We start from the raw sequence: 23,836 nt of genomic DNA on the forward strand, positions 1-23,836 counted from the left end.
CAAGATCCTTGGGTGATGTTTACTCTTCTTGATATTCCATAACTTAAATACTATGATATAAAATGAACAATACTTGAATACTATGATATTGAGTCAAAATATCTTATGTTACATGATAAGGGAATAATAGAGGGAGGAAAACAAAGATATATTATATATCTGTATAAATATACACACACAAAAACACTCACAAAAAATAAGGAAGAGATATTCATGACAATTACAGACCTCATTTTTGTAGCTGGTCGCATGGTCATAGCTGGCATTTATAATTATCTTCTTCTACGACCCATTCTGTATTCCCTTTGAATTCAGCAAGCCCCTCAGCTGGTCCTGACCCAAACATTCATTCCTGAAGCATCTGGGTCATCAGTAGTCCTGTCTGGATTGTGTTGTTGTAGTTACCATTGACTTGAATCACAAGGCATGATAATACTAGGATACTACCTAGAAGATCTCTGTATTCCAGACATACACTGTTTTTCCTCCATCATGCAAGTGGAAGTATTGCAACTTCCACTTGGTAGTCAGGATCAATTACCCCAGCCAGCACAGTATCTCCCTTCTTTGCCTGCTGATTCAGAGGCATGAGGAGTCCAAAGTGGCAAGGCAGCAGTCTTAGCTTACAGTTCAATGGAATCGTTGTCGTGTCTCCTGGTAGAAGTGTTCCTCCCTTTTTAACTATGACCTCCAGGCCAGCAGAGCATAAGGTCCTGGGAACAGGAAGCAAAACTTTTGCTATTGGGTTACTATGGCTAATAGTGAATGGTACCACTTCTATTTATACCCCTTGATTCGTGGACTCGTCCATTCTGGCTATTGGAGAAAGAGCACCATATATTGGATGCAGATTCTAAGCATATGTAGCCTTCTAGAGAACCTTGCTCTGGATCTGCAAGTTGTTACCACCTACCTGGTACTATAAGTGTGTCTTGAAAAGGCCATTCCACCTTCTGTCAAACCAGTTACTTCAGGAAGATGGGGTACATGAGAAGACCAGTGAATTCCATGAACATGGGCCCATTGCAACACTTCTCTTGCTGTGAAGCCAGTTCCTTGATTGGAAGCAATGGTGTGAGGAATAACTTGCTGTGGAAAGGGCATTCTGTCAGTGCATGGATTGTAGTTTTGGCAGAAGTGCTGTGTGCAGTGAGGGAAAATCCATATCCAGAACAAGTATCTGTTTCACTAAGAACAAAATCTTGCCCCTTCCATGATGAAAGCAGTCCAATGTAATAGACCTGCCACCAGGTCACTGGTTGATCCCTTGGAGAATGGTGTCATATCTGGGACTTAGTATTGGTCTCTGCTTCTGGCAGATTAGGCATTTAGCTGTGACCATAGCCAGACCAGCCTTTGTGAGTGGAAGTTTCTGTTGTTGAGCCCATGCATAATCTCTACTCCTGCCTCTGTGTCCACGTTGTTCATGAGCCTAGGAGGCAAGGTCAAGGGTGTCAGGGGAAAAAGGATGACCAGTATCCACAGAATATGTCAACTTATCCACTTGATTATTAAAGTTCTCCTCTGCTGAGGTCATCCTTTGGTGAGCATTCACATGGGACACAAATATCTACACATTGTTGGTCCATTCAGAGAGGTCTGTCTACAAACATCTGCCTCAAATTCCCTTTTCACGAATTTTCCAATTGTGTTCCTTACAAGTCTCTGAACACTTAGCCAAACCATTGGCCACAGCCCATGAATCAGTACATAATTGCACAACTGCCCATTCCTTCTTCCAAGGAAAGTGAACAGTCAGGTAGATTATTTAAAAATCCACCCACTGGGATGATTTCCCTTCAATACTGTCCTTCAGAGATGTCTCAGAAAGGGTCTGTAGTGCTGCAGCTATCCACTCCTGGGGGGCACCTGCATATTGGGCAGAATCATTTATAAACCAGGCCTAAGTCTTTTTCCTCCTCTGTGCACTGATTGTAGAGAACTCCCTGTAAGGCCACAATGCAGGCTGGGAGAGAGAGGCAGTGTAGCAGAAGCAGGGCCCGTGGGCGTTTACCACTTCTTCATGTACCTACTTGTGCCTCCATACTCCACTTCCATTTGAGGATGAGTGTGGCTGTTCATGCCCAACTTTATGGCTTCGTGGGTCTGATAATGCCCAGTTCATGATGGGCAGCTCAGGTTGCATGGTGACTTGGTGGCCCATGATTAAGAGTTCAGCCTCTGCTAAGGCCCAGTAGCAGGCCAAGAACTGTTTCTCAAAAGGAGAGTAGTGAGCTGCAGGGGATGGCAGGGCTTTGCTCCAAAAACGTGAGGGCTTACACAGTGATTCTTCTATAGGGCCTGCCACAGGCTCCAAACAGCATCCCTATCTGGCACTGACATTTCATACAAGAGACTTTAGAATCTATTTTATTTATATTCTCCAGAGGTAGACAAAGATTAAATCTCATACACTAATAGGTAAAGCCTTTTGTAAATTGCGTCAAGAAACATAGAATGCTTTCTGCTTTAAATACACAACATCAGCCTCAGGATAGAATAAATATAGAACCCCAAAATTCACTAGTACAAAGAGAATCATTCTCCTTTCCAGAACAGACAAGGTATAGTCTTGCAAAAACAGACATATCAATTAAGAAAAGACTAGCAAACCAAATTCTGGGGCATTTCTCACTTGACAGAACATAGATCTTCCCTACCAAATAGACCAAAAAAAACAAATTCTTAATCCTTGCTGCTCTATTCAGTGTGTGAATGATTACCTAAAATTTAGTGGCTTAAACCAAAAACCTCACGTTTATTATTTGACAGTTTTTTTGGGTCAGGAGTCTCGACAAGTCTGAGCTGTGTTCTCCAGTTCAGGGTCTCACCAAGCCACAATCAAAGTTTTGATAATAGTGCATCCTCGTCCACAGGCTTGACTGGAGAAGAATTCACTGCCAAGCTACGTCAAGTTGTTGGCAGAATTCATTTTCTTGCAGCCCTCTCCACAGGCACTCCATAACATGGCTGCTCACTTCTTCAAAGCCAATAAGAATCTCTCTTAATCAGGGGAGGCCCAGCCACTCTTTTAAAAGCTTTACCTGATTACATCAGGCATATGAAGGATAATCATCCTTTCAATTACCTCTAATTTTGTTGAGTTTGGATCTTTATCATCCTCAAAATCCCTTCATGCTTGCCATATACTACAGGCCAGAAGTAAGACACGGGTCCTGCCCACACTTAAGGGGAGGGAATTGTACAGGGTGTGAACATCAGGGAGCAGTAATTACAGGGACCATTGTAGGGTCCCTATGCCATAGCTGCCACAAATGAGGAATAATGTATTAACAGAGCACAGGTTGGAACCAGAACCAAATTTGGCCAACATTCAGAATCTTAAACATAAACACAGATTCAGGAAGAAAAGTCAAACATAGAGTTGGGGAAAATCCTATTCTATTGCCCCTTAGGACTTACTTGGAGCCTGGAAAAGACATGCCTGGCCTTAAACAGCCCATACCAGACTTTTCTTGGGCCACATAATTAATTAGTTGGCTCTAGCACATAAGTCCACTTGGGTATCCTGTGGCCATGAAAAGAGTCAAAGCACAACTTTCAAAAAGTTGAAAACATGAATCTCCTAAAAATACAAAAGTAGAATGTGTCAAAGATTTATTTAACTCATTAGTGGAACAAAGAGCAGATGGTAAGGCTGATTCCATATCTCTGACTTTTCATCTGGGGTCAGATTCCTTCTGCATGAAGAGCACATTTTTTAGCATTTCCATTAGTGAAGTCCTGCTGGAATTTTGTTTTTCTGAAAATGTTTATTTTACCCTCATTTTTATTTATAGCATTTACGTTGAAAATTAACTTCATTGTGGTACAATTTACATATAGTGTAATATACCCATTTTAACTATATTGTTTGATGAACTTTAACTATTGTGTACATCCTTGAAACAATAACCATGATTAAGTATAGAACAAAAACCACCCAGAGAGGATAAGATTGTCATCTGCATTTTGCTACTGATTACACCCAGGCAGAGAGTAGTTTTAAAACAGATTCAGATCAGAAATATATGATGCAGAGAATCTGGGTTTTCCTTCTGGGCAATCTGGCTCCAAGATCCTCTGCTAAAAACAATTATATTGTAAAAACTGACACTTAATAAAATCCAAAAGTAGAGGCAGAATCTAGCATCTATTAATCTTGAAAATACTAAGCAGTCAAAATGAATTAATCCGAGAATAAAACTGAATATTCATACATAGAGAATGTAGGCTCTACCATGGAAACCAAATATTTATAAAATTTATCCACACTTAAATTATATAATTAATATTTAAATATTAAATAACTCGAGAGAAACTTTACCAAAGGCTTAATCCCAAGAGATATATTTGATAACTATTAGTAATAAGCTGAAAAACCTGAATGAAAAAACATGGATTTAAACCTAGATGACCTCCCTGAGACTCATTTTCTTTTTTTTTTTAAACTTTTAAAACAAATTTTTCCCCAATAACTTTATTGAGATAATGATGGTTTATAAAATTATGAAAATTCCGGTTAACATTGTTTATAATTTTCTGAGTAGACTTCATCGTGGTCATCTCAAGTAGTCTAGTTATTATCCATCACCACACATATGTGCCCCTTTACCCCTTTCACTCACCCTCCAACCCCCTTCCCCTCTGGTAACCACTAATCTGTCCTCTTTATCCATGTATCTGTTATACTCCACATATGAGTGAAATCATGCAATGTTTGTCTTTGTCTGGCTTATTTCACTTAATATCATACCCTCAAGGTCCATCCATGTTGTTGTAAATGGGACTATTTTGTCTTTTTTTATGGCTAAGTATTCCATTCTATATATATACCACATCTTCTTTATCCAATTATCAGTTGCTGGGTACTTGGGTTGCTTCCATGTCTTGGCTATTATGAATAATGCTGCAATGAACATGGGGGTGCACAGATCTCTTTGGATAATTGATTTCAAGTTCTTTGGATAAATGCCCTGTAGTGGGATAGCCAGATGGTATGGTATTTCTATTTTTAATTTTTTGAGAAATGTCCATATTGTTTTCCATAGTGGCTGCAACAGTTTGCATTCCCATCAGCAGTGCATGAGGATTCCCTTTTTTCCACATCCTCTCCAACATTTGTTGTTTTTTGTGTTGGTAATTATAGCCATTCTGACGGGTGTAAGGTGGTATCTCATTGTAGTTTTGATTTGCATTTCCATAATAATTAGTGATGTTGAACATCTTTTCATGTGCCTGTTGGCCATCTGTATATCTTCTTTGGGAAAATTTCTGTTCATATCCTCTGCCCATTTTTTGATTGGGTAGTTTGTTTTCTTATTGTTGACTTGAGTGAGTTCTTTATATATTTTGGAGATTAACTCTTTGTTGGATAGGTGATTTGTAAGTATTTTCTCCCAGTTGGTGGGTTGTCTTTTCATTGTGTTCATGGTTTCCTTTGCTTTGCAGAAGCTTTTTAGTCTGACGTAGTTGCATTTGTTAACTTGTTCTGTTTCACTTGCCTAGTCAGACATGTTATTGAAAAGATGCTGCTAAGATCAATGTCAAACAATATACTGCTTATATTTTCTTCCAGGTGTTTTATAGTTTCAGGTCTTAACATTCAAGTCTTTAATCCATTTTGAGTTAATTTTTTTGTATGGTGCAAGATAATGGTCTAATTTCATTCTTTTGCATGTGGCTTTCCAGTTTTCCAAACACCATTTATTGAAGAGACTTTCCTTTCTCCATTGTATGTTCTTGGCTCCTTTGTCAAGGATTTACTGTCCATAGATGTGTGGTTTTATTTCTTGGCTTTCAATTCTGTTCCATTGATCTGTGTGTCTGTTTTTATACCAGTACCATGCTGCTCTGATTACTATAGCTTTGTAGTATATTTTGAAGTCAGGCAGTGTGATAACTCCAGCTTTGTTCTTTTTTTCTCAGGATTGCTTTGGCTATTTGGGGCCTTTTGTTGTTCCATATAAATTTTAGGATTCTTTGTTGAATTTCTGTGAAGAATGTCATTGGGATTCTAATTGGGATAGTGTTGAATCTGTAGGTTTCTTTAGGTAGTATGGACATTTTAACTATGTTGATTCTTCCAACCCATGAGCATGGAACACTTTGCCATTTCTTTGTATCTTCTTCAATTTCTTTCAATAGTGTCTTATAGTTTTCAGTGTATAGGTCTTTCATCTCTTTGGTTAAGTTTATTCCTAAATACTTTATTCTTTTTGTTGCTATTGTAAATGGGATTGTACTCTTGATTTCTTTTTCTGCTAGTTCATTTTAGTGTACAGAAATGCAACTGATTTTTGTAAGTTGATTTTGTACCCTGAAACTTTGCTGTAGTTGTTGATTTTTTCTAATAGTTTTCTGATGGATTCTTTAGGGTGTTCTATATATAGGATCCTGTCATCTGCAAACAGTGAGAGTTTCACTTCTTCCTTTCCCATTTGGATTCCCTTTATTTCTTTTTCTTGCCTAATTGCTCTGGCCAAAACTCCAGTACTATGTTGAATAGGAGTGGCACCCTTGTCTTGTTCCTGTTCTCAGAGAGATGGTTTTCAGTTTTTCACTATTAAGAAGGATGTTGGCTGTGGGTTTGTCATATATGGCCTTTATTATGTTGAGATACTTTCCCTCTATACCCATTTTCTATACCCATTTTGTTGAGAGTTTTTATCAGAAATGGATGTTGGATCTTGTCAAATGCTTTCCCTGCATCTATTGAGATGATCATGTGTTTCTTATACTTCATTTTGTTAATGTGGTGTATCACATTGATTGATTTGTGGATATTGAACCATGCCTGTGCCCCTGGACTAAATTCCATTCGATCACAGGTGTATGATCCTTTTAATGAATTGCTGTATTTGGTTTGCCAACATTTTGTTGAGGATTTTTGCATCTATGTTAATTAGCAATATTGGCCTGTAATTTTCCTTCTTTGTGTTGTCCTTGTCTGGTTTTGATATCAGGGTAATGTTGGCCTCATAGAATGAGTTAGGAAGTGTTCCCTCTTCTTCAATTTTTCGGAATAGTTTGAGAAGGATAGGTATTAAATCTTCTTTGAATGTTCAGTAAAATTCTCCAGAGAAGCCATCTGGTCCTGAACACTTGTTTTTTGGGAAGTTTTTGATTACTGTTTCAATCTCTTTACTTGTGATTGGTCTATTCAGATTCTCTATTTCTTCTTGATTCAGTTTTGGGTGGTTGTATGAGTCTAATAATTTATCCATTTCTTCTAGGTTATCCAATTTGTTGGTGTAGAGTTTTTCATAGTATTCTCTTATAATCTTTTGTACTTCTGCAGAATCTGTTGTAATTTCTCTTCTTTAATTTCTAATTTTATTTATTTGAGCCTTCTCTCTTTTTTCCTTGGTGAGTCTGGATAAGAGTTTGTCAATTTTGTTTATCTTCTCAAAGAACCAGCTCTTGGTTTCATTAATCTTTTCTACTGTTTTTTTCATTGCTATTTCATTTATTTCCACTCTGATTTTTATTATTTCCCTCCTTCTTCTGACGTTGGGCTTTGTTTGTTCTTCTTTGTCTAGTTCTGTTATTTTGCAGTTTAAGGTTAATTATTTGAGATTTTTCTTGTTTGTTGAGGTGGGCCCGTATTGCTATGAGTTTCCCTCTTAGGACCACTTTTGCTGTATCCCATAGGAGTTGGTATGCTTTGTTTTCATTTTCATTTGTTTCCAGATATCTTTTAATTTCTCATTTCATTTTATTATTGATCCAATGGTTATTCAGTAGCATGTTGTTTAGTCTCCACATATTTCTGACATTCCCAGATTTTTTCTTTTAGTTGATTTATAGTTTCATAGCACTGTGGTTGGAAGAGATGCTTGGGATGATTTCAATCTTCTTAAATTTATTGATGTTTGCCTTGTTTCCCAACATCTGGGCTATCTTTGAGAATGATCCATGTGCACTTGAGAAGAATGTGTATTCTGCTGTTTTTGGATGGAATGCTCTGTATACATCTATTAAGTCCATCTGTTCAAGTGTTTTGTTTAAATCTACTCTTTCCTTGTTGACATTTTGTCTGGATGATCTGTCCATTGATGTAACCAGGGTGTTGAGGTCCCCTAATATTATTGTGTTGCTGCTAATTTCTCCCTTTAGGTCTGTTAATAGTTGCTTTTTGTATTTTGGTGCCCATGTGTTAGGTGCATATATGTTAATAAGTATTATGTCCTCTTGGTGATACGTCCCTTTTATCGTTATATATTGCCCTTCTTTGTCTTTCATTATCTTTTTTAACTTGAAATCTGTTCTGTCTGATATAAGTATGGAAACACCTGCTTTCTTTTGTTTGCCATTAGCTTGGAGTATCGTCTTCCATTCCTTCACTCTGATCCTATGTTTGTCTTTAGAGCAGAGACATGTTTCCTAGAGGCAGCATATTGTTGGACCTTGTTTTTTAATCCATCCAGCTACTCTGTGTCTTTTGATTGGAGAATTTAATCCATTTACATTTAGAGTGATTATTGATATATGACGGCTTAATACTGCCACTTTATCTCTTTTTTTCTGGTTGATCCATGTTTCCATTGTTTCTCTTCACTTGTATTTCTTTTTTTTTTAAATTTTTTGTTTATTGCAGTAACATTGGTTTATAAGATTGTTTAAATTTCAGGTGTACATCATTATACTTCTATTTCTGCATAGATTACATCATGTTCACCACCCAAATACTAATTACAACCCATTACCACATACATGTGCTGAATTATCCATTTCACCCTCATCCCTTCCCCCTTCCACTCTGGTAACCACCAATCCAATCTCTGTCTCTGTGTGTTTGTTTATTGTTGTTGTTACTACTACTTAATGAAGGAAATCATACAGTATTTGACCTTCTCCCTCTGACTTATTTCACTTTGCATAATACCCTCAATGTCCGTACATGTTGTCACAAATGGCTGGATTTCATCGTTTCTTATGGCTGAGTAGTATGCCATTGTGTATATATACCACATCTTCTTTATCCATTCGTCCCTTGATGGGCACTTAGGTGGCTTCCAAGTCTTGGCAATTGTGAATAACGCTGCAATGAACACAAGGGTGCATGTATCTTTACGCATTGGTGTTTTCAAGTTCTTTGGATAAATACTCAGCAGTGGAATAGCTGGATCATGTGGTAGTTCTATCCTTGATTTTTTGAGGAGTCTCCATACTGTTTTCCATAGTGGCTGCACCAGTTTGCACTCCCACCAGCAGTGTATGAGAGTTCCCTTCTCTCCACATCATCTCCAACACTTGTTGTTTCCTGTCTTGTTAATTATAGCCTTTCTGACGGGTGTGAGGTGATATCTCATTGTAGTTTTGATTTGCATTTCCTTGATAGTTAATAATGTTGAAGATCTTTTCATGTGCCTGTTGGGCATCTGTATATCTTCTTTGGAGAAATGTCTGTTCAGGTCTTTTGCCCATTTTTTAATTTGGTTGTTAGTTTTTTTATTGTTGAGATGCATCAGTTCTTTGTATATTTTGGAGATTAAGCCCTGATAAGACGTGTGGTTTGCAAATATCTTCTCCCAGTTGTTAGGTTGCCTTTTCATTTTGTTGATGGTTTCCTTTGCTGTGCAGAAGCTTTTTAGTTTGATGTAGTTCCATTTGTTTATTTTTTCTATTGTTTCTCTTGCCCGGTCAGACATGGTGTTTGAAAAGATGTTGCTAAGACCGATTTTGAAGAGCATACTGCCTATGTTTTCTTCTAGAAGTTTCATAGTTTCAGGTCTTACATTCAAGTCTTTAATCCATTTTGAGTTAATTTTTGTGCGTGGTGTAAGGTAAGGGTCTACTTTCATTTTTTTGCATGTGGCTGTCCAGTTTTCCCAACACCATTTGTTGAAGGGACTTTCTTTTCTCCATTGTATGTTCTTGGCTCCTTTGTCAAAGATTACTGTCCATAGATGTGTGGGTTTATTTCTGGGTTTTCAATTCTATTCCATTGATCTGTGTGTCTGTTTTTGTGCCAGTACCATGCTGTTTTGGTTACTATAGCTTTGTAGCATGTTTTGAAATCAGTGAGTGTGATACCTCTAGCCTTCTTCTTTTTTCTCAGGATTCCTTTAGCTATTCGGGGTCTTTTGTTGTTCCAAATAAATTTTATGGCCTTTGTTCTTATAGAAGTCTTTGTTCTATTTCTGTGAAAAGTGTTGTTGGAACTTTGATAGGGATTGCATTAAATCTATAGATTGCTTTAGGAAGTATGGACATCTTTATTATGTTAATTCTTCCAATCCAAGAGCACAGAATATCTTTCCATTTCTTTGTGTCTTCTTCAATTTCTTTCAGCAATGTTTTATAGTTTTCCATGTACAGCTCTTTCACCTCTTTGGTTAAATTTATTCCTAGGTATTTTATTTTTTTTTGTTGCAATTGTAAATGGGATGGTATTCTTAATTTCTCTTTCTGCTACTTCATTGTTAGTGTATAGAAATGCAACTGATTTTTGTATGTTGATTTTTGTATCCTACAATTTTACCATATTCATTTATTACTTCTAAAAGTTTTCTGGTGGATTCTTTAGGGTTTTCTATATGTAAAATCATGTCATCTGCAAATAGTGACAGTTTCACTTCTTCCTTTCCTATTTGGATCCCTTTTATTTCTTTCTCTTGCCTGATTGCTCTGGCTAGGACTTCCAGTACTATGTTAAATAGGAGTGGTGACAGTGGGCATCCTTGTCTGGTTCCTGTTCTTAGAGGGATAGCTTTCAGTTTTTCACCATTGAGGATGATATTAGCTGTGGGTTTGTCATATATGGTCTTTGTTATGTTGAGGTACTTTCCTTCTATACCCATTTTATTCAGAGTTTTTATCATAAATGGATGCTGTATCTTGTCAAATGCTTTCTCTGCATCTATTGAGATGATCATGTGATTTTTATTCTTCATTTTATTAATGTGGTGTATTACATTGATTGATTTGCGAGTGTTAAACCATCCCTGCATACCTGGAATAAATCCCACTTTATCATGGTGTATAATCTTTTAACGTATTGTTGTATGCAATTTGCTAGTATTTTGTTGAGGATTTTTGCATCGATGTTCATCAGTGATATTGGCCTGTAATTTTCTTTTTTTGTGCTGTCCTTGTCTGGTTTTGGTGTCAAGGTAATGTCAGCTTCATAGAATGACTTATGGGGCTTCCTCCCTCCTCAATTTTTTGGAAGAGTTTGAGAAGGATAAGTATTAAGTCTTCTTTGAATGTTTGGTAGAATTCCCCAGGGAAGCTGTCTGGTCCTGGACTTTTATTTTTGGGAAGGTTGTTGATTACTGTTTCAATCTCCTTACTGGTGATTGGTCTATTCAAATTCTCTACTTCTTCTTGATCCAGTTTTGGAAGGTTGTATGATTCTAAGAATTTATCCATTTCTTCCAGATTGTCGTATTGGTTGGCATATAGCTTTTCATAGTATTCTCTTATAATCTTTTGTATTTCCGTGGTGTCTGTTGTAATTTCTCCTCTTTCATTTCTGATTTTACTTATTTGTGCCTTCTCTCTTTTTGTCTTGGTGAGTCTAGCTAAAGGTTTGTCAATTTTGTTGATCTTTTCAAAGAACCAGCTCTTCGTTTTATTAAATTTTCTATTGTCTTTTTGTTCTCTATTTCATTTATTTCTGCTCTGATTTTTATTATGTCCCTTCTTCTACTGATTTTGGACTTGGTTTGTTCTTCTTTTTCCAGTTCCTTTAAGTGCCTTGTTAGATTGTTTATTTGAGATTTTTCTTGTTTGTTTAGATAGGCCTTTATTGCTATAAACTTCCCTCTTAGAACCGCTTTTGCTGGATCCCATAAATTCTGGCATGTCGTATTTTCATTTTCATTTGTCTCCAGGTATTTTTTGATTTCTTCTTTGATTTCTTCATTGACCCAGTCATTGTTCAGTAGCATTTTGTTTAATCTCCACATATTTGTGGCTTTTCTGATTTTCTTCCTATAGTTGATTTCTAGTTTCATACCGTTGTGGTCAGAAAAGATGCTTGGTATTATTTCAATCTTCTTAAATTTATGGAGACTTGTTTTGTGGCCTAATATGTGATCAATCCTGGAGAATGTTCCATGTGCATTTGAAAAGAACGTGTATTCCTTGGTTTTTGGATGGAATGCTCTGTACATATCTACTAGGTCCATCTGTTCTAGTGTATCATTTAAGGCCAATGTTTCCTTATTGATCTTCTGTTTGGATGATCTATCCGTTGGTGTAAGTGGAGTGTTAAAGTCCCCTACTATTATTGTTTTACTGTCTATTTCTGTTTTTATGTCTGTTAATAATTGCTTTATATATTTAGGTGCACCTACATTGGATGCATAGATAATTATAAGTGTTATATTCTCTTGTTGGATTGTTCCCTTCATCATTATGTAATGCCCTTCTTGCTCTCTTTTTACAGTTTTTGTTTTAAAGACTATTTTGTCTGATATGAGTACTGCTACCCCAGCTTTCTTTTCATTGCCATTTGCATGGAGTATCTTTTTCCATCCCTTCTCTTTCAGTTTGTGAGTGTCTTTAGGTCTGAAATGTGTCTCTTGTATGCAGCATATATATGGGTCTTGTTTTTTTATCCAATCAGCCACCCTATGCCTTTTAATTGGAACATTTAGTTCATTAACGTTTAAAGTAGCTATTGGTAAGTATGTACTTACTGCCATTTTTTAACTTTTTTTCTCTGTGTTTTAGTAGTCCTCCTCTGTTCCTTCCTTCTTCTACGCAGAATTGTCTCTTTAGTTTGACCTCTGTCTGAAAGCTCTACTCTTTAACTCCCTCCCACTCCTTTTATGTTTTTTATATCATATGTAACCTCTTTTTTGTGCATTTGTATCCATTATGCTCTTATCATGGAAATAGATAATTTTTCCTATTTGTGGTCTTCTCTTTTCCCCTTAAATCTGTCCCTTTAACATTTCTTGTAGCACTGGTTTCTTGGTGACAAACTCCTTTAATTTTTGCTTGTCTTGGAAATTTTTGATCTCTCCTTCCATTTAGAATGATAACCTTGCTGGGTAGAGTATTCTTGGCTGTAAGTTTTTTCCTTTTAGCACTTTAAATATATCATGCCATTCTCTTCTAGCCTGTAAGGTTTCTGCTGAGAAGTCAGCTGATAGCCTTATCGAGTTTCCTTTGTATGTAACTTGTCTTTCTCTTGCGGCTTTTAGGATTCTCTCTTTATCTTGAATTCTGGACATTTTGATTAGATGTGTCTTTGTGTGGGCCTTTTTGGGTTTATCTTGTTTGGGGCTCTCTGTGCTTCCTGTACCTGGATGTCTGTTTCCTTCCTTAGGTTAGGGAAGTTTTCATCTATTATTTCTTGAAATAGATTCTCTGCCCATTTGTCTTGCTCTTCTCCTTCCGGGACACTTATAACATGGATGTTTGTGCACTTGATGTTGTCCCAGAAGTCCCTTAGACTGTCCTCACTCTTTTTAATTCTTTTCTCTTTTACCTGTTTAGCTTGGGTAACTTCTTCTAGTCTTTCGTCTAGCTCACAGATCCGTTCTTCTGTATCCTCTACTCTGCTTTTGAGTCTCTCTAGTGAATTTTTCATTTCCAGGTTTGTATTCTTCATTTCTGATTGGTTCTTTTTTATGTCTTCCATTTCTTTGTTGACATTCACTGAGTTCATCTATTCTTCTCCCCACATCAGTGAGCATCCTTAACACTCTTAGTTTGAACTCTCTGTCGGGTAGGTTGCTCATTTCTGTTTCATTTAGTTCCTTTTCTGGGGTTTTGTCCTGTTCCCTTACTTTGAAAGTATTCCTTTGCCTCCTCATTTTGCCTCTTTCCCTGTGCTTGCGTCTACGTATTAGGTAGGTCAGCTACATCTCCTGCTCTTGGATAGGTGACCTTATGTAAGTGATGGCTTAGGAGGCCTGCCGTGTGCTTCCCTCATTCTCAATGTTCCAGGGGTGACCCCTATGTGGGCTACGTGTGTCCTTCTGTTGTGGCCTGTTTGTTCTCCCTGTCGGTGCCCAGGGAGGCCGAGTTATGCCCCTGGACAGCTGTTGTAATGCTCAGCTGCTTGTAGTTGTTGTGGGCCCTTCAGTCTCTTTATCAGGTGTGGGGACCCCCAGCACAGTTGGCTGCAAGTTCTAATACCACATTTGTGTTGCAGTATTTCTTTTAAGTGAGTAGGCCCCCACCGTGGCAGGTTGTTAGGCTCAGGACCTTACAATTGCTATAAGCCTCTAGCCTTTAGGTCTCTTGTCAGTTCTCTGAGGATTGCAGCTGTGTGGGGCTGGCCTCAGGCACGGGAACACCCAATTATTTCAGGCTTTGGAATGTGGGGCAAACCCCCTATGTGGGTCTTTGAGAAGCACAAGTTTTCTGCAGCTGACAAGCCCTGCTGCCCACAGGTCCACACACACAGTCAACACAGTCCTGCCCCGTGTGCACGCCCCGACCTCCCGAAGAGGACCTCGTCTCTCCATGGCAGGAGCCCCACACACTCCACCACTGCCCCACACTCTCCACCCACTCCTTGTGCACACACTGCCCCACTGAAGTTGGCTCAGTTGCCAGGCTGCAGAGAACCCAGTCACCAATGTATGCAGGCCCACAAGTTGCCTGAGGGCTTGTTGTTGGGTATGGCCAGTCTCTAGGGTGGGCTGCCTGCCCTGGCTGAGCTGGGTTAAATCGGTGCTCTTGCGGGTGGGGCAGACCCTAGTCTAGCAGGCCCCAGGGAGAACTCCAATGGCATCTGTGTCCGCACGCCCACACCAGGCTACAACAATGGCCGCCGCCAATGTCCCAGTCCCTGAAGAGGTGTCACCCCTCACCGAGATGCACTCAGGGCCTATTAGATGAGTGTCTTTTCACCAAAGCACTGTGCACCTTTCTTTCTGGTGATTTTAGTTTGCTTTCTGAAATGGGTGAGTTTGCGTGTGGACCCTTTAAGAGCCAGTTTTACTTTCTTTGTGAACCAGCTTTTCTGGGGGTACTCCTCAATGTTTTAGTAGCAGGCAAAGTCAGATATTATGCCACTCAGCTCGATTGTGCTGGGTCCACAAAATGCCCCCAGCGGGGTCGCTCCCCGGCTCAGGGCCCTGCGCCTCCAGGGAGGCTGCGTACCTGTGAGCTGCTCCCAGGCAGCCGTGAGGCTGGTGGCTTGTGAAGGGGGCGTTTCTCCTCTCCAGAAGGGAGTTTCTGCCTCTTCCACTTCAATTAGGATTGTCCGTTGTTGCAAGAGTTCCTCTTATCCAGTTTTCAGTTCTGTCTCAGGGGTAATTTTTCCACGAGTAGTTGTAAATTGGCTGTGTCCGTGGAAGGAGGTGAGTTCAGAGTCTGCCTACGCCGCCATCTTGACTTCCTCCTCCTGCAGTTTTCTTTTTGCCCTAATGCTTATCTTAGATCAAAATATCAGCTCTCCTGAATCTCCACTTACAAAAGAGAGGTTGAAAGCATGCCACTATTATTCAGGGTACAGGGAAACACATGTAGATGTTCTAACTTGAAGGAAAACCAGAGAAGGATGCAGAAATCTGCAAAAATGATCTTAGGTCTTTTCTAGAAAATCCTAAACCAATTAAATCAAGAAAAACATATCGAGACTAGTCTTCACTGTGAAACATAGAAAAGGAAACTTAGACAAGAGAGAAACAGTTTAAGAGCAAATGCGTAGAGGTGAGAGTAATTGTTTAGAAGGATTGCTATTGCTGATGTCTTGTTTTTAGAGGAAAGACTCTGGATGAGTTATTTAAAAATCAATATCTGTCTAGAGAGTAGAAACCCCAGCTAAATTAGTGGTTCTTTCCCACTCCACCTTCCCACCTTCTGGTTCACCTAGTTATAATTCCTGATGAATTATATAATATTGTATGTTTATAATATATATAACTATAAATAAATAGAATATATTTATGTACATATATTTATAAATACATACTATAAAGTAAATATATATTTTTATATATTCATATTATACATAAATTAATAATTTAAAATGTATATAATTCCTATTAAATTCTCAAGGTAATACCAAAGGCCTCAAGATGGTTTTTCTTGCCCTTTTCTTCCCCAGTATCAGATATTTGTTGTGGCCATGTTATTAATATTTCCAATATTTCTTTCACCCAGTTTGGGTGAGTGTAATCTCAGGTAGAGTTTTCATGGGTTGGCAAGAGCAGAAAGCAGTAGAAAATGGTGGTGGATCTCTGAGTTTTAGAGGATCTGAAGTTGGAAAGTTTTGTGTTGATTACTTCTGTGACCCTGAATGGCCCAGTACATTATTCTTCTGGTTTTCAGAAGGGATGGATAATTGCTGTATATTTGGAATTGAGTCACACCCATTTCTCAGTCATACTTGCTTTCATAATTTTCAGAGCTGGTTACTTACCCTCAGTCATATTCAGCTTCTTGTACATTAAAAATTGTCTTGAGTTACCAGTTGCTGAACCTCTTGGGGCTGAATCGATGCTAGCATGGCAGTGGGGCACGACTAGTGAGATTGGAGACCACAAAAAGTGTGTTTGAAGATTGTGGAATGGGATCTTTGAAATTAAAGAGGAGGATCAAATCTTCCAGATAAATTTCCCAACAGTGTGTTAGATTTGTGTACCAGTCACGTTGTCAGTTTAACATATGGAAATAAAGATATTCTTGGATAGGGTAAATATGCTCAATTTTGCTGAAACTGATCTGCCAATTAACTGCAGTGAATGGATAGGTAAATACTCTGGAATTTAACCAGTCCTTTTCAGTAACAGTTTATATAAAGAAGTCAAATCAAGTGTTTGGTAATCCATGATTATTGTTATCCAAATGCTTGGATAGATATCACAAGTTATCTATGGTGAAAAATGCAGTGTGCTTTGCATAAGGAGGTAGTTTAGTTTCCTAGTGCTTTTATGGTAAATTGTCACAAACTTAGTAGCTTCAACAACACAGGTTTGTTATCACAATTCTGGAGGGCAGAAGTCTGAAGTGGTCTCACTGGTCTAAAACCAAGGTGGAATAAAATCATTGTGTTCGCAGGGTTGCTATCTCCTGGGGGCTTTATGGGAGAATCCATTCCTTGTCTTATCCAGGCCTTAGAGGTGGACTGCATTCCTTAGTGCAAGATCTCTTTTCTTCTTCAAAGACAGCAACTACATTACTCTATTCTCTGCTTCTATCTTCCCATCTCCTCTCTCACTCTGACTCTCTTGTCTCTCTCTTCCACTTAAAAGGACTCTTTTGATTCCAGTGGGCCCACCTGGATAATCCAGCATAATCTCTAGACTTCTAGGTCAGTGATTAGCAACCTTAATTCCATCTCCAACCCATAATTCTCCTTTGCTTTGCAACTTAACATGACTCACAGGTTCTTGGAATTAAGATGTGGACGTTGTTGACGGGCCATTATTTTACCTACAATAGGAGGGAAGGCTTTTAAATGTAATAAAGGATAACATCATCGGTAGGGAATCTACCTCCATGAGATGAATATTGGGGTCATAGGAGGGTGCAGGTGTGTGACAGAATTCATTCTATTATTATTAGAGGGTGAGAACAAGTATGCTAATTTTCAAGACTTATCTTTCCCCTTGGCCAGAGCTGTATGGCCACGTAAGTCTAATCATACAAGAAGCTTCCCTATCCCTGGAATTTTCAATTATATAAGCTTAAATATGTTTGACTTGCTTCTCTCTGACATAAATCTGAAATTCTTGTCACTAATATGAAAAAATCCACACCCTGCAGTTCCATTTGAATATCAATGTTTATATTGTGAGATAGACTTAGGAGTCTTTTGCACCATTTGGTTCCTGATAAAGAATCGTTTTTATCTCAGTGTAGAGCACATTTCTTGTCATGAAACCTCAAAGATTTTGGACATCAGACAGTTCTGGGATTATATCATCCTAAATAGAAGATACACCTGAATCCCAATCCTGGCTCTGGCACTGACATACTCTGAGTTCTTACTGCTAAGATGACAATAAAAAGCATTAATAGAACAGGGAGATATTTCTGGCATTAATTATTGAATTCAAGATATACCTGAATGTGGCTCAGAAGTTAAGAATGAAATGTATTAGGTATCAAAATGTATAGGAATATATAAAATTAGGACATAAATGCAGTATATAAAAGATGAGCGAGGGAGAACCAGGTGTTTTGAGAGGTTTGGGGGATTCGATTGGAGATGTAAAAGAAACTTTTCACTCCAAACAAATGGACTGAAGGTATATTTTATTATATGGAGGAGAGTAAAGGTGATAGTCTGCAAACAGATCCGAATAGGTCAAATAATAAGAGGGAAAGCACCAGCTCAGTTGGAAAGGGAAACATCCACATCTACTGAGATAGCAGCAGATTCAAATAGGTCAAATAATAAGAGGGAAAAACGTCAGGTCAATTGGAAAGGGAAACATCCACATCCACTGAAAGGAAATGACACAAATCAACCAGAAAGAGAAACACCAGGTTGACAGAAAAGAGAACACATCAGATCGGTTACTCACAACATCCACACTCCACTGCCAGGGAGAGCTCATTCAAGTGACACGGCTGGGCAAGAATCCGATCATCAGAGGTCCTGGGCAAGGCGTCCCCTCCATAGGTGAGACTCTCACCAGGCCTCAGTTTCCAGCAGTTTATATAGTATCAGTAATTTCCAGAGTAAGCAGTTACAGAGTTTGCAGAGCAAGCATTTAGTGTTCCCATGCACAAATAGTTATCAGTGATGGATGTGCACTGAGCCCCCTGGCTATCGTCCCAGCCCAGCAGTTGTATACGTGCATTGTTCTCCCCGGTTATCATCCCAGCCCATGAGGTATGATCCTTTTCTTAAAAGTGGAAATATTATTGACAGATAATAGTGTGTAAATCTGAGGTGTACAATGTGTTGTTTGAGTCTTGGTCCAGGCTGGCAGCAATTTTACAACAGAGCTCTCTCAAAAACATTTTGTGTTTTCTATGTATTTGATTGCTACCTATTCCATGAATCAAAAGCCATACGTACACTTTTCAAAACTTACTTCTCTCTCTATAGATTAATCATGCATCTTTAGACATATCAGGTTGCTGTGAGACAACACTTAAGATTCAGAAAATCTTAGAATTCTTGGGTTGTTTGTCTCCTCTAAATTCTGTTTGTAAACCTGATTGTTCCTTTCTTTCAGTGTTGTATAATATCTAACTAATAACAATCATTTGATGCTTTCAACATTTTGTTTTGTGATCCTTCCACCCAGATACAAAAGTTCATTTCGTTCATTTTCTGTCTTCAAAGTAATCTCAAAAGACAGAATTACAAATATTTCACAAGAATTGAACATGGGCTAACATTTTTAAAACCTCCTCTATCATTTCCCTCAAAATCAGTGCCTCATTTTGGTTGCCATAATATATTTGTTGCCATAATAACCCATTTTTAATACCAATTTTTGCACCAGTTAGCTTTTACTAAATAACAGCCATAAATCTCAGTGATGGACATCAATAACATTTGTTTCTTTTATATCTCTGAAGAACAGTGATCTAGGCTAAATTTGCCTAGACATCTCTGCTGTTTTCTGATGGGCTTAACTATGTGTCTGGGAATGAACTGGAGGTTAGTTGATCAAAGCTAGACCTGATGGAGCAACTTGGCTCCTCATATGTATCATCCTTCTCCTTGGACCACTTCACTAGTCTGAATATGTCCTTTACATGGTGATTGTAGAAGTATAAGAGGGAACAAAGCCCAATATGCAAGTCTCAGTGATGTAAGTCCATCAACACGAGACTCTGCTTGCAGAATATCTGCTAACATCTAATTGGCCAAAATAAGTCACGTGGCTGAGCACAAAGGTAAGGAATAAAACAGATCATCTGTGTCATGGTGAACGGGTATAGCAAAGTTACAGGCTAAAGAATTGGGACCACCTGATGCAATCTACCACAGTATCCCTCATATTATAAAAGCAACTCCAAGCAACATTTATGTCCTTGCATATATCTGAGTCTCATTTTTCTACCCTTATCTGGAATTCTCCATGTATAATACAATGTTAAAGATATTAGAAAGCTCATTTTTATTCATATTACAGAGATGACTGCCACTGCCTTCTTTTCTGGAATTCTGCAAATTCTGTGTTTTTGTGGAAGTTTCCTACTGGTCCCCACATTTATCCCAGGTATAAACTTCTCATAATTTTTTGCTTATCAATAACTCCATTCTGTTATTTACTGCAAAAGTTGCACTCATCTTTTCCCTGGAGTCTGAATGGTCAATATTTTCTTCTTTTTAAAAAATACTTGGCAGGCAACCACATTATGTGTACTTTTTTGTTCATGCTTTTTCCTTTGCTAGTATTACTTCTCTAAATTTACCTTTTGAGGACCCTTATTATAGTAAAATATAAGATGTTAATGTTTCATTTTTGTTGAAAATATCTGTTATTTAAATGAATTCAATCCATTTCCCTGTCATTGAATAAGTAATATTAATGTCCTGACTTCATATATTTTTAAGAATTTTTACATCTAATACATGCCATTCTTAATATGTGAGCCACACCATTCAAGTATATCTTGTAATTCAGTAATTAATGTCAGAAATATCTCTATCGTCTATTAATGCTTTGTGTAGTCATCTCGGTAAACAAAGTGGGCCTAAGAACTACCAGTTTATAAGTGCCTGAGCCAGGATTGGGATTCAGTCTTATCTTCCATTTAGGCTAGGATATAAGCCCAAAACTGTCTTATCACCAAAATCTTTATGTGTTTCATTACACAACATTAGCTCTAAATTGAGGTAAGGTGATTCTTTATCAGGAATTAAACTGGACAAAAGATCCCTATGTCTATCTCATAACACAACCATTGATGTTCAAATGGAACTACTGAGTGTTATTTTCTTATATTAGTCAGGGATATTTCAGTTTTAGGTCAGAGAAAAGCAATTCAAACAGATTTATGGCTTATACAGCTGAAAATTCCAGGGATAGAGCAGCTTTTTGTATGGTAGATTTAAATGAAATGGACATGACAGCTTTGACCAAGCCCAAAGATAAGTCTTGAAAATTAACCTACTTGTTCTCAACCTCTATAGTAACAATAGAACGAATTCTGTCCTGCACTTGCACCCTACTATGATCCCAATATTCATCTCATGTAGGTAGACTCCCTACCAGTGATGTTATCCTTATTACATTTAATGACCTTCCCTCTTGTGATAGGTAAAATAATGGCCCCTCAACAACGTCCACATCCTAATAACCATAACCTATGCATCAGGTTATGTTGCAAGGCAAGGAAGAATTAAGGGCTGCAGGTGGAATTAAGGTTGCTAATCATCTGACCTTCAAATGTGAAGATTATCCTGTATTTCCCAGGTGGTCCTATAGGAATCACAAGGGTCTTTTTAAGTGGAAGAAAGACAGGAGAGTCAGAATCAGAGAAGGAGATGTGATGATGAAAACAGAGATTAGGGTAATGTGGTTGAAGAAGAAGAGGTCTTTGACCTTAGGAATGTGAGCAATCTCTAGGAGGTGGAAAAGGCAAGGAATGGATTCTCCTCTGAAGCCTCCAGAAGGAACACATCTGCTGACACATTGGTTTTAGCCCAGTGAGACTCATTTCAGAATTATGACCTGTAGAACTGTATAATCATTTTTTGTTGTTTAAGCCACTACATTTGTGGTAATTTGTTACAGAAGCAATAGAAAATAAATACTTTAAAAAAAAATTAAAACATAATCACTGAATTCTTCACCATAGCCACCTTCCGTATCCAGGAATTATCCAAACATATGATTTCTAATCATGACTCCTTCATATAATCTGTTTCTGAAAAGTACCAGTCAAATTTCAGAATATGTACCAGTACTTGTTAGAATTCTCCAGAGAATGAGAATCAACAGGATATAGATATAGATATAGATATAGATATAGATATAGATATAGATATAGATATAGATAGATATAGGTATATAGAGAGATTTATCATAAGGAATTGGCTCATGTGATTAGAGAGGCAGAGAAGTCACAAGACATGCAAAATAGAGATCCAGGATAGCTGATGGTATGAGCTGAGTCTGAGTCAAAAGGCCTGAGAACCAGGAGACTCTATGGTATAAGTTTTAGTCAGAGTCTGAGTCTGAGGTCAGGAGAGGACCAATGTCGATCTTAAAGACAGTTACACAGAGAGAGAGTGAATTCTCATTGCTCAGGCTTTTGTTCTACTCAAGCCTTCAGTGGATTGGATGAGGCCCACACACACTGGGGACAGCAATCTGCTTTATTCAGTCTACTGATTCAAATGATAATCTTATCCAGAAACTTCATCACAGATACACCCTGTATAATATTTATCCCAGTATCTGAGCACCCTGTGGCCCAGTCAAGTTAACACATAAAATTAACCATCACAAGTCCATCCCTTGCCAACTTGGCACCCATACGCTTCTCCTTAAACCATACTTCATCTCCAAATAAAGACAATAACAAGTAATAATTCTGCCTACCATGATATAACTATCCTGTGTACAACCAAAAACATACTAAGCCCTTTCCTAGAAGAGGAGGCAAGGTCCTTGGGTGATGTTTACTCTTCTTGATATTCCATGACTTAACTACTATGATGTAAATTGAACAATACTTCAATACTATGATAGTAAGTCAATATATCTTATGAAACAAAATAAGGGACTAAGTTAGGAAAGAAAACAAAGGTAAATGTTTTATTTATATATATATGCACACATTCACAAACATACTCATAACAAGTAAAGAGGAGATACTCATGACAGTTACAGTCCCCATTTTTGTAACTGGTCACATAGCCATAGCTGGTATTTATAATTACCTTCTTCTACTACCCGTTCTGTGATCCTTTTGAATTCGGCAAGCACCTCAGTTGGTTCTGACCCCAACGTTCACTCCTGAAGCATCTAGGTCATTAGCAGTCCTGCATCGATGGCACTGTTGTAGTTTTCCATTGACCTGAATCACAGGGCATGGTAATAACTAGCAGATTCTAGAAGATCTCTGTATTCCAGACATACTTTCTTTCCTCCATCATGGAGTAGTAGTCCAATTTCCCCTTGGTAGTCAGGATCAATTACCTGAGCCAGCACAGTATCTCCCTCTTTGCCTGTTGATTCAGAGGCATGACGAGTCCAAAGTGGCTGGGCAGCTGTTTTAACTTACAATTCAATGGACTCCTGGTTGTGTCATCTGGTAGAAGTCTCTTTCCTTTTTAACTATGATTTCCAGGCCAGCAGAGCATAAGATCATGGGAACAGAAAGCAAAAATTTTGCTATTGAGTTACTAGGGCTAATAGTGAATAGTACCACTTCTATTTCTACCCTTAAATTCCTGGACTTGTGAATTCTGACTATTGGAGAAAGAGCACCATATATTGGATGCAGATTCCAAGCATACGTGGCCTTCTAGAGAACCTTGCTCCAGATCTGCAAGTTATTGCCACCTACCTGGCACTGTAAGTGAATCTTCGAAAGGCCATTCTACAATTATCTCAAGCCAATTACTTCAGGAAGGTGGGGAACACGATAAAAACGGTGATTCTCATAAGCATGAGCCCCTTGCAACACTTCTCTTGCTGTGAAGTCAGTTCCTTGATCAGAAGCAAAGCTGTGTGGAATAACTTGATGGTGGAAAAGGCATTCAGTAAGTGCATGGATCATAGTTTTGACAAAAGTGCTGTGCGCAAATGAGGGAAAATCCATATCCAGATTAACTGTCTATTCCTGTAAGAGCAAAATATTGCCCCTTCCATGAAGAAAGCAATCCAGTGTAATCAACTTGCCACCAGGTAACTGGTTGATCCCCTCGGAGAATTGTGCCATATCTGGGACTTCGTAATCGTCTCTGCTGCTGGCGGATTAGGCATTCAGCAATGGCCAT

The 23,836-nt window shown here is 38.2% G+C and overlaps 1 pseudogene; it reads right to left on the bottom strand.

Annotated features, from left to right (window-relative positions):
- Positions 1 to 490: 490 nt before the first annotated feature.
- Positions 491 to 23,836, bottom strand: LOC147914800 (uncharacterized; annotated as a pseudogene).

This window comes from Ceratotherium simum, chromosome 17, assembly GCF_057802395.1.
Source record: "Ceratotherium simum simum isolate JZ-2026a chromosome 17, ASM5780239v1, whole genome shotgun sequence".
Lineage (NCBI taxonomy): Eukaryota > Metazoa > Chordata > Mammalia > Perissodactyla > Rhinocerotidae > Ceratotherium > Ceratotherium simum.